General features: G+C 42.7%; 1 long non-coding RNA gene across 1 annotated transcript; it reads left to right on the forward strand.

Annotated features, from left to right (window-relative positions):
• The first annotated feature begins 3,715 nt into the window (after positions 1–3,715).
• Positions 3,716–6,669, forward strand: LOC119305997. Its single transcript, XR_005148822.1, has 4 exons — positions 3,716–4,023; positions 4,109–4,317; positions 5,194–5,251; positions 6,305–6,669. It is a non-coding gene; the product is annotated as an uncharacterized LOC119305997 (long non-coding RNA).
• The last annotated feature ends 3,210 nt before the right edge of the window (positions 6,670–9,879 follow it).

Below are 9,879 nucleotides of genomic sequence, written 5' to 3' on the forward strand. Positions count from 1 at the left end.
CATCCTTGATGTACACACCTTTTGGAAGAAACCCACATGGTTTGGAATTTATTAGAATACTCTATGTGCTTCACTTATATCTTTTGAGCTTGATAGTTTTTGCTCTAGTGCTTCAATTATATCTTTTAGAGCACGACGGTGGCTTAATTTTGTAGAAATTGTTAATCTCTCATGCTTCACTTATATTATTTTGAGAGTCTCTTAGAACAGCATGGTATTTGCTATGGTTATAAAATTGGTCCTAGAATGATGGGCATCCAAGTTGGGTATAATAAAAACTATCATAGGAAGTGAATTGGATGCTATGATCAATTTGATACTTGATAATTGTTTTGAGATGTGGAGGTATTGATATTAGAGTCATGCTAGTTGGGTGATTATGAATTTAAAAAATGCTTGTGTTGAAGTTGGCAAGTCCCGTAGCATGCACGTATGGTAAAAGTTGTGTAACAAATTTGAAACATGAGGTGTTCTTAGATTGTGCATCCTTATGAGTGGCGGTCGGGGACGAGCGATGGTATTTTCCTACAAATCTATCCCCCTAGGAGCATGCGCGTAGTTCTTGGTTTTTGATGACTTGTAGATTTTTGCAATAAGTATATGAGTTCTTTTTGACTAATGTTTAGTCCATGGATTATACGCACTCTCACCCTTCCATCATTGCTAGCCTCTTCGGTACCGTGCATTGCCCTTTCTCACCTTGAGAGTTGGTGCAAACTTCGCCGGTGCATCCAAACCCCATGATACGATACGCTCTATCATACATAGACCTCCTTATATCTTCCTCAAAACAGCCACCATACCTACCTATTATGGCATTTCCATAGCCATTCTGAGATATATTGCGATGCAACTTTCCACCGTTCCGTTCATCATCATGACACGCATATTATTGTCATATTGCCTTGCATGATCATGTAGTTGACATCATATTTGTGGAAAAGCCGCCATGCATAATTTTTCATACATGTCACTCTTGATTCATTGCCCATCCCGGTACACCGCAGGAGGCATTCATATAGAGTCATATCTTGTTCTAGTTTTGAGTTGTAATTCATGAGTTGTAAATAAATAGAAGTGTGATGATCATCATTATTAGAGCATTGTCCCAAAAAAAGAGAAAGGCCAAAAAAAAGGAAAGGCCAAAGAAAAAAATAGAAAGGCCAAAAGAAAAAAAGAAAGGCCCCCAAAAAATAAAAAAAATAAAAAGAAAAAAGGGGCAATGTTACTATCCTTTTCCACACTTGTGCTTCAAAGTAGCACCATGTTCTTCATATAGAGAGTCTCACATGTTGTCACTTTTATATACTAGTGGGAATTTTTCATTATAGAACTTGGCTTGTATATTCCTATGATGGGCTTTCTCAAATGGCCTAGGTCTTCATGAGCAAGCAAATTGGATGCACACCCACTAGTTTCTTTTGTTGACATTTCATATATTTATAGCTCTAATGCATCCGTTGCATGGCAGTCCCTACTCCTCATATTGACATCAATTGATGGGCATCTCCATAGCCCGTTGATTATCCTCATCAATGTGAGACTTTCTCCTTTTTTTGTCTTCTCCACACAATCTCCATCATAATATTCTATTCCACCCATAGTGCTATATCCATGGCTCACGGTCATGTATTGCGTGAAAGTTGAAAAGATTTGAGATTATTTAAGTATGAAACAATTGTGTGGCTTGTCATCGGGGTTGTGCAAGATGGGAGCATTTTTGTGTGACGGAAATGAAGCATGACCTAACTATATGATTTTGTAGGGATGAACTTTCTTTAGCCATGTTATTTTGAGTAGACATGATTGCTTTGATTAGTATGCTTTAAGTATTATTATTTCTTATGTCAATATGAACTTTTATTTTGAATCATTTGGATCTGAACATTCATGCCACAATAAAGAAAATTACATTGAGAATTATGCTAGGTAGCATTCCACATCAAAAATTCTATTTTTATCATTTACCTACTCGAGGACGAGCAGGAATTAAGCTTGGGGATGCTTGATACGTCTCCAACGTATCTATAATTTTTTATTGTTCCATGCTATTATATTACCCGTTTTGGATGTTTATGGGCTTTACTTTACACTTTTATATAATTTTTGGGACTAACCTACTAACCGGAGGGGCCAACCTGAATTGTTGTTTTTTGCCCATTTCAGTGTTTCGGAGAAAAGGAATATCAAACGGAGTCCAAACGGAATGAAACCTTCGGGAGTGATCTTTTTGGAACAAATGCCAACCGGGAGACTTGGAGTGGACGTCAAGCAACAACCGAGGCGGCCACGAGGGCGCCTGACGCGCCCCCTGGGGGTGGGCGCGCCCCCACCCTCGTGGGCCCCTCGAGCGTCCACCAACCTACTTCTTCCTCCTATATATACACTTGTACCCTGAAACCATCAGAATAGACCACGAAAACCTAATCCCACCGCCGCAACCTTCTGTATCCTCGAGATCCCATCTTGGAGCCTTCGCCAGTGCTCCGCCGGGGGGAGGGGGGTCGACCACGGAGGGCCTCTACATCATCTCCAAGGCCTCTCCGATGAGTTGTGAGTAGTTTACCACGGACCTTTGGGTCCATAGTTATTAGCTAGATGGCTTCTTCTCTCTCTTTGAATCTCAATACAAAGTTCTCCTCGATCTTCTTGGAGATCTGTTCAATGTAACTCTTTTTGCGGTGTGTTTGTCGAGATCCGATGAATTGTGGGTTTATGATCAAGTTTATCTATGAGAAATATTTGAATCTCCTCTGAATTATTTTATGTGTGATTAAATTATCTTTGCAAGTCTCTTCGAATTATCAGTTTTGTTTGGCCTACTAGATTGATCTTTCTTGCAATGCGAGAAGTGCTTAGCTTTGGGTTTAATCTTGCGGTGTCCTTTCCCAGTGACAGCAGGGGCAGCAAGGCACGTATTGTATTGTTGCCATTGAGGATAAAAAGATGGGTTTTATATCATATTGCATGAGTTTATCCCTCTACATCATCTCATCTTAATGCGTGTAACATCCCAAAATTTTCTATATTTTGGAATGTTAATATTTATTACTACTGAGTGAGTTGTTATGATTTTCAGGGGAAACTAAAAACCTTTTTGTGTTGTTAAAAAAAATCGAGTTTAGATTTCTTCTCTTTCCGACTCCTATGAAATATTTTGAAACCATAAATAAAAATGGAGTGAGAATAAAATGACTTTCTCAAATATGGTGGATAGATATTTCATAAACGAGTTATTTGAAATTTGGAGTTTCATTTCAGAATTTAATTGAAGATGTTGAATTCGTTTAAATATTTCCGATAAACAAATATTATTAAGAAGTGGAGATAATATGACTTCTCCAAAAATAAAATTGAAAATATTTAATATGGCACAATTATAATTTTGTGACTTTGCAGAACTCTAAATAATATTTAGAATAATGTAAACATTTTTTTTTCTGTTGTAAGTAAGTTTTGTACATGTACATGAGTAATTAACCAAATTCTGTTCTAAGCCTACTGGACCATGTCCATCTTCCTCTTGTTCATTTGCAAATTTTTTTATTGAAGCCACAGGTTATTTGCTTCCTCCAAAGCAAATTGGGCTTGGCCCACTTATTCCCTCTCTTGCCCAGCCCACCTCATCTTCTTCTTCCCCATGCGCATCTACAGAACCTAGAACGTACAGAGAACAACCATGGATGCCTCCACTTCTTCCTCCCCTCCTCTTCCTCTCCCAACCCACTAACCCCTCTGAACGGATCCCCCACTCCGTCCTAATTCATTCTCTTCCGTTACCCGCACTAAAACGTGCCCTAATGGCCATTAGAACACCGGAAACGGCCGCCATGAAGACGCCATAATTCCGACGACGCCCTGCGTTGTCCCGACCTCCCCTCCATCCTATAAAAGGCCCCCTCCCCTCACAACTCTCTCCTTGCCCGAACCCCTCTAAGCTTATGCCCCTACCCATCGTCGTGAATTGCTGACCGGAGTTACTTGACACGGCTGCTGTTCGTAGAAGGTTCCGGCCAGTTCGAGGTGAAGCAAACATTCTAACTCTTCCGTACTTCATATCTCGATCTTGCTCATCTTATGAACATAGTTTTCTGTTGAAAATTCGCAGCCGGAGCACGAGTTTCATGTTGTACGCTTCCGGCCGGATTTCCGCCCAACTCCGGCGACATCTAGCAGCCACCTGAAGGCAAACCAGGAGCCTACGTCGTGTCCTGAAGACTCCACGACTTCCTCTCCCTCGTCCACTTCTGTTACGTTGCCCGAGATCACCGCATCACCTCACGTCCGAACCGCCGCTGCCGGCCATCTCCATCTCCGGTGAGGCCAGCCCTCTTTCTCTGTTAAAAAAAAAAACGAAACACTATTAGCCTATAGAATTCTGCCACGTGGCGACTCTTTTTCTTACCTCGTTTCTTTTCCAGAAAAATAGCCCAACTTAGAAAAATCACATCTTTTAAACCGCTTATCCAAATATGACAAATAAGATACCACTGGATAGCTGCGGACCTTTAGTTTATTATAAAAATTGGAAATCTTACTTTTGCGCAAGTTAAAATTTAGTTTTGATTTAAATACGAATTTGAGTAATTTTGCTATATCTTTTATTCTGTAAATCATATAAAAATGTTTTATATATGGAAGTTGGACCTTAGGACCTAACCTTTTTGTTGGAACTGATGGATTAGTTTTCCAACATAGTTTAGATGTTGTTTTATCATCGACACCTTAATTTGACCTTCTTTGGTCATCGTTTAAAAACTTCGTTGAACTAAAAATTTAATCCTAGGATAAATCTCTTAGATTGATCCCTAGAATACCTAACTGGTCATTTGAACCACGACAAAAATCTAGAGTTGCAAGATTATGGTTTTAATTCTTTTATCTCGAAACCTATGCCATACCATTGTCCTTTACCCAAGGCAAATATTCCGATTAGTCTCGTGATAGAATTTGTTGTAGGAATTGTCTCACGACCCATCTTTTATACCGAACCATGATCTTCACTTAGTATCACTTGAATCCAACCATAGAATATGACTATGTCATGTCTCGTTTAAGACCAAACTTGATTCTATCTCAAACCATAACCACGTCATGCTAATTATCCTATGAATGTATTTATTGTCAATTTGAATCTTTCATTTGGATCTTCATTTGGATTGTGTGTGTTGAATTATTTTGTTTTATTGATAGATATATCGTAAAGTGAAGGAGTGACGATAACGAATAGACAATCAACTTCAAGAATCAGGTAAGTTGCAATTTGATCATTCCTTGTCCTATGTTTTCGTAATATGCATGAACTCTTTTATTACTATGCATGTTTTACTAAAACGTTTTGCAAACAAGTATTGCTAGCTAAAGCCCTAGGAACTAGCTATGCGTAGCCATGCTTACAAAGAAAAGGGTTGGGAATCAAACAAGTTTTAAACGAATAAACTTGCCCTCTTTTGGGGCAATGTTTTGTGAAAACTTTTGAAAAACAAAAACTATACATTGTTTTACTTATACTCCCTAGGTGGAATGGTATTGACGGGAGCGTCTACAAGTGATTGCGCCCATCGGGGTCTTGCAGTGAATGCATCTGACTGGGGTCTTACACAGGTTTTTGGTGGGAACCGCCGTCCAGGGGACTGAGATATTCTAAGTACAGTTTGATGTAGCTTCCAGTACAGCCACATGCTACTATGGGCTCTGGTTTAGCTTAGTACTGACGGGAAACCCTACCCCAGGACCGCCATTGGAGAGAGGCCTTCGTGTCAAAGTTGCGGGTGGCTTGGCGGTATAGGGGGCTGTTACGGAAAGGCTTCGTCGCAATCTCCTCCTAGTCGTACATCCAAGTGTATAACGGTAAACGGGGTTGGTTGTGTCATGTGGGGAATGTGTACGATCTCTATAGAGGGTTTAACCTAATCGATTAGCCGTGCCCCCGGTTACGGGCAATTTTGAGCAATTGAAGACTTGGATTGAAGAAGAATCTCCTCTCTCTTTTCAAAACATCTGTTTTAAGGGTTAAAGTTGAGGAATGAGCATAGTGAATGTGTTTCACTTCAACCTTTTGTTTGTTTTAAATCTATTTTGGGGAATGAGCACTGGTGCGTATATCCAAGTGTCTCACTCTTACCTTTTATACTAAAAACTATTTCTATCTCAAAAGAAGTTTATAAAAATTTAGTATAAGAGAAAATTGGCTTTATGCAAAGGAAACCTCCAGCAATACTTACCCTGCATATATAGTATGTTATACTTTCCTTTGCAACTTGCAAGTACATTCCACGTACTCACCTGCACCTATCATGTGCAGATCTCAACAGATTAAGAGACGATAGGGTTATGGTCTATACTCAACGAGCCCAGTGGCGTTGATGGAGCCCTAACTTAGCGACTACGTATTATTCCGTTGTATTATGTGCCAGAATTGAGCTGTGTCGATGGTATGTATTTATTTAATTTTGGATGTACCATTGTAGTAAAATAATGTATGTTTTACTGATGTTCATTTTTGTTACTGTGTGTGCTAGCTATGATCCAGGGATAGCACAGTAAGCACAGAGACTTGGATTTTACCAAATCCGGGTTGTGACAATGTGTTAGTCTCTTTTTCATGAACTTAATACTCTAGATGCAGGTAGGAGTCGGTCGATGTGTGGAGTAATAGTAGTAGATGCAGGCAGGAGTCGATCTACTTGTCACGGACGTGATGCCTATATACATGATCATGCCTAGATAATTTCATAATTATTCGCTTTTCAATCAATTGTTCGACAGTAATTTGTTCACCCACCATAATATTTATGCTATCTTGAGAGAAGCCATTAGTGAAACCTATGACCCCCGGGTCTATCTTTTATCATATAAGTTTACCATCTACTTTTATTTGCATCTTTACTTATCCAATCTATATCATAAAAATACCAAAAATATTTATCTTATCATATTATCTCTATCAAATCCCACTTTCGCAAGTGGCTATGAAGGGATTGACAACCCCTTTATTGCGTTGGTTGCGAGGTTTTTGTTTGTTTGTGTAGGTGCGTGGGACTTTGGAGGAGCCTCCTACTGGATTGATACCTTGGTTATCAAAAATTGAGGGAAATACTTATGCTACTTTGCTGCATCACCCTTTCCTCTTCAAGGAAAACCAACGCAGCGGGTGCCTACCTTTCGAGGTTGGGTGCCTACCAACGCAGCGGAAAGTCCGTTGGCCGTCCGCTCGCACGTTCAAGCCAGAGATACCCGAGATGTATGATGGAAGGTTGAACCCGGCAGAGTTCCTGAGCATCTACACCATCGTTGTTCAGGGTGCCGGGGGAAGAGACGAGAAGATATTCACCAACTATTTCCCTTTGGCACTTAATTCAAATGTGAGGTCTTGGCTGATGCACCTGCTGGAGAACTCTATCTCAACTTGGGTTGACCTGTGTCATGAGTTTGTTGGCACCTTCATAGGAGGCCATCAAGAACCAGGACGGCCCAGTGACTTGCAGCTTCTCTAGCAGAAGGAAGGAGAGACCCTGCGAAAGTACTTGCAAAGATTCGGCAGGGTCCATAGAAATATCCTAGATATCCACTCGGCAGCTGTGATAGCTACCTTCCAATCCAATGTGCGCAACCATAGGATACGTTCCAAGATGAACGTTAAGTTGCCTAAGACTGTGAAGGAGTTGTACACCTTGGTGGACAAGTGTGCTCGGGTGGACGAGGGGAGGAAACTTCTCGGAGAGAGGACTGCGTCGACATCAACTCAGAAGATGACGACGAGACCACTAGACAGAAGAAGAAGAATAAGAAGTGCAAGGATAAGGCAGTGATGACCGTTGGGAGATTGGGCACGCCTAGTACCGGCAAGAAGGCTAAAGTTGAAGCCCCCGGCAACGAAGTTTCCACGTGGGCTGACTACCGAGAGGTTGCGACTGCCGAGAAAGCTGGGAAAATTGATGGGCCGTACTGCAAGATTCATCGGACCAAGGGACACAATCTCCAGGAGTGTCATCAAGTTGAGTAGCTCGTCAAGAAACAGAGAGCTGAGTATGAGAAGCGAGATAAGGAAAAAGGTCAGAACGGTATTGGCGGTAAGGGCCGGGGCGATGAAGCAAATCGCATTGGCAAGGCTCCTCGGAATCAAGGAAAACCCATCAGGGGCCGAGAGAAAGATGATTGCAATGCTGGAAGTGATGAAGGGGTGAAGAGGAAACCAGTGAGCAGGAATTCCAGAAGGCCATCGATGCCATGTGCATTGACGAGGGTGCATCTTTGCACTCCTCTCACCGCCAACTTAAACAGTGAGCGTGTGAAGTCAATACATGGAGCTAGTGGCAAGTTCACGAAAACTGCTCAAATGGTCAGGCATGCCCATCATCTTTGATGAAGAGGACCACCCCGACTGCACCACTGCGGTAGGGTGCTTGTCATTGTTGGTTTCACCAACGATTCGCAACCTCAGGGTCACAAAGATGTTGGTTGATGGCGGGGCTGGGTTGAATCTGATTTCCCCACAAGTTCTCAGCAAACTCCAGATAGTAGAGGAAGAGCTTAAGGCCACTGGCACGTTTCAAGGAGTTAATCCCGGTAGGAGCCGTCCTAATGGAAAGATCATGTTGCCAATGACATTTGGGGGAGAGTTGAACTACCGGACTGGGAGGATTGTGTTTGATGTGGTCGACCTCCCCCTGCCGTACAATGGAAGCCTTGGCGCCCGGCCCTGGCCAAGTTTATGGCAGCATCCTACTATGCCTACAATACCTTGAATATGCCAGGCCCGATGGGCGTCAGTTCCATCACATCAGATAAGAAAGACGCGATGATATGCGTGGATAAGATGTACCTGACGCGGTTGCTGCAGAGGCCGCTGAAACCACGGTGCCCGCCAAGGATAACAAAGGAAAGAAGAAGGATTGTAGGGACTCCGGAAAGGAATCCGGGAAGCGTGCCCCTACCGAGTGCACGACACCCGTTGATGACGTGCCGGAGAGTTCCAACGGCAAGATGGCCAAGGCTGCTGCACCCCATGTGAAAAAGGTCCCGGCACGGCTGGCTGGTGCTGATGGTACTTTTACCATCAGTGCCACCCTCGATGACCAATAGGAAAGTGCGCTCGGTGCCTTCCTGCAGGTGAATATCAATGTGTTTGCCTGGCAACCATCTGATATCCCCTGTGTTCCCAGGAAGGTAATGGAGCACCACCTTGTTGTCTGCCCACATGCCCGACCCGTCAAGCAGAAGGTGCGAAAGCAGGCCTTGGAGCGGCAACAGTTCATTGCCTGGGACATTAAGAAACTTGAGGCAGCTGGTTTGGTCAGAGGAGTACTGCATCCAACATGGTTAGCAAACCCAATGGTTGTGCGCAAGGCTAATGGGAAGTGGAGGCTTTGCATTGATTTCACAGATTTGAACAAGGCATGCCCAAAGGACCCGTTCCCCTTGTCGTGCATTGATCAGATTGTGGATTCCACTTCCGGGTGTGATCTGCTCTGCTTTATGGATGAATATTCTGGGTATCATCAGATATTCGTGTCCAAGGAAGATGAGGAAAATACCTCGTTCATCACCCTATGTGGCACTTTCTGCGCATGCCTTTCGGGTTGAAGAGTGTCGTGTCCACTTTTGCGAGAACGGTCCAAATTGGTTTCGAGCCACAGTTTCACAGGAACATTGAAGCTTATATGGACTACATTGTGGTCAAGACCAAGGACAAATCAACCCTCATCCAGGATTTGGAAGAGACATTTGCTAATTTGCGCAAGACCAATTTGAAGCTAAACCCGGAGAAGTGTGTGTTTGGTGTTCCCTCCGGCAAGCTGCTTGGCTTCTTTGTGTCCCACCGCTGGTTCGAGGCCAACCAGATAAGATCAAGGCCATTGAGCAGATCCAAGCACCCAA

The sequence above is a fragment of the Triticum dicoccoides genome, chromosome 1B (assembly GCF_002162155.2).
Source record: "Triticum dicoccoides isolate Atlit2015 ecotype Zavitan chromosome 1B, WEW_v2.0, whole genome shotgun sequence".
NCBI classification, from domain to species: domain Eukaryota; kingdom Viridiplantae; phylum Streptophyta; class Magnoliopsida; order Poales; family Poaceae; genus Triticum; species Triticum dicoccoides.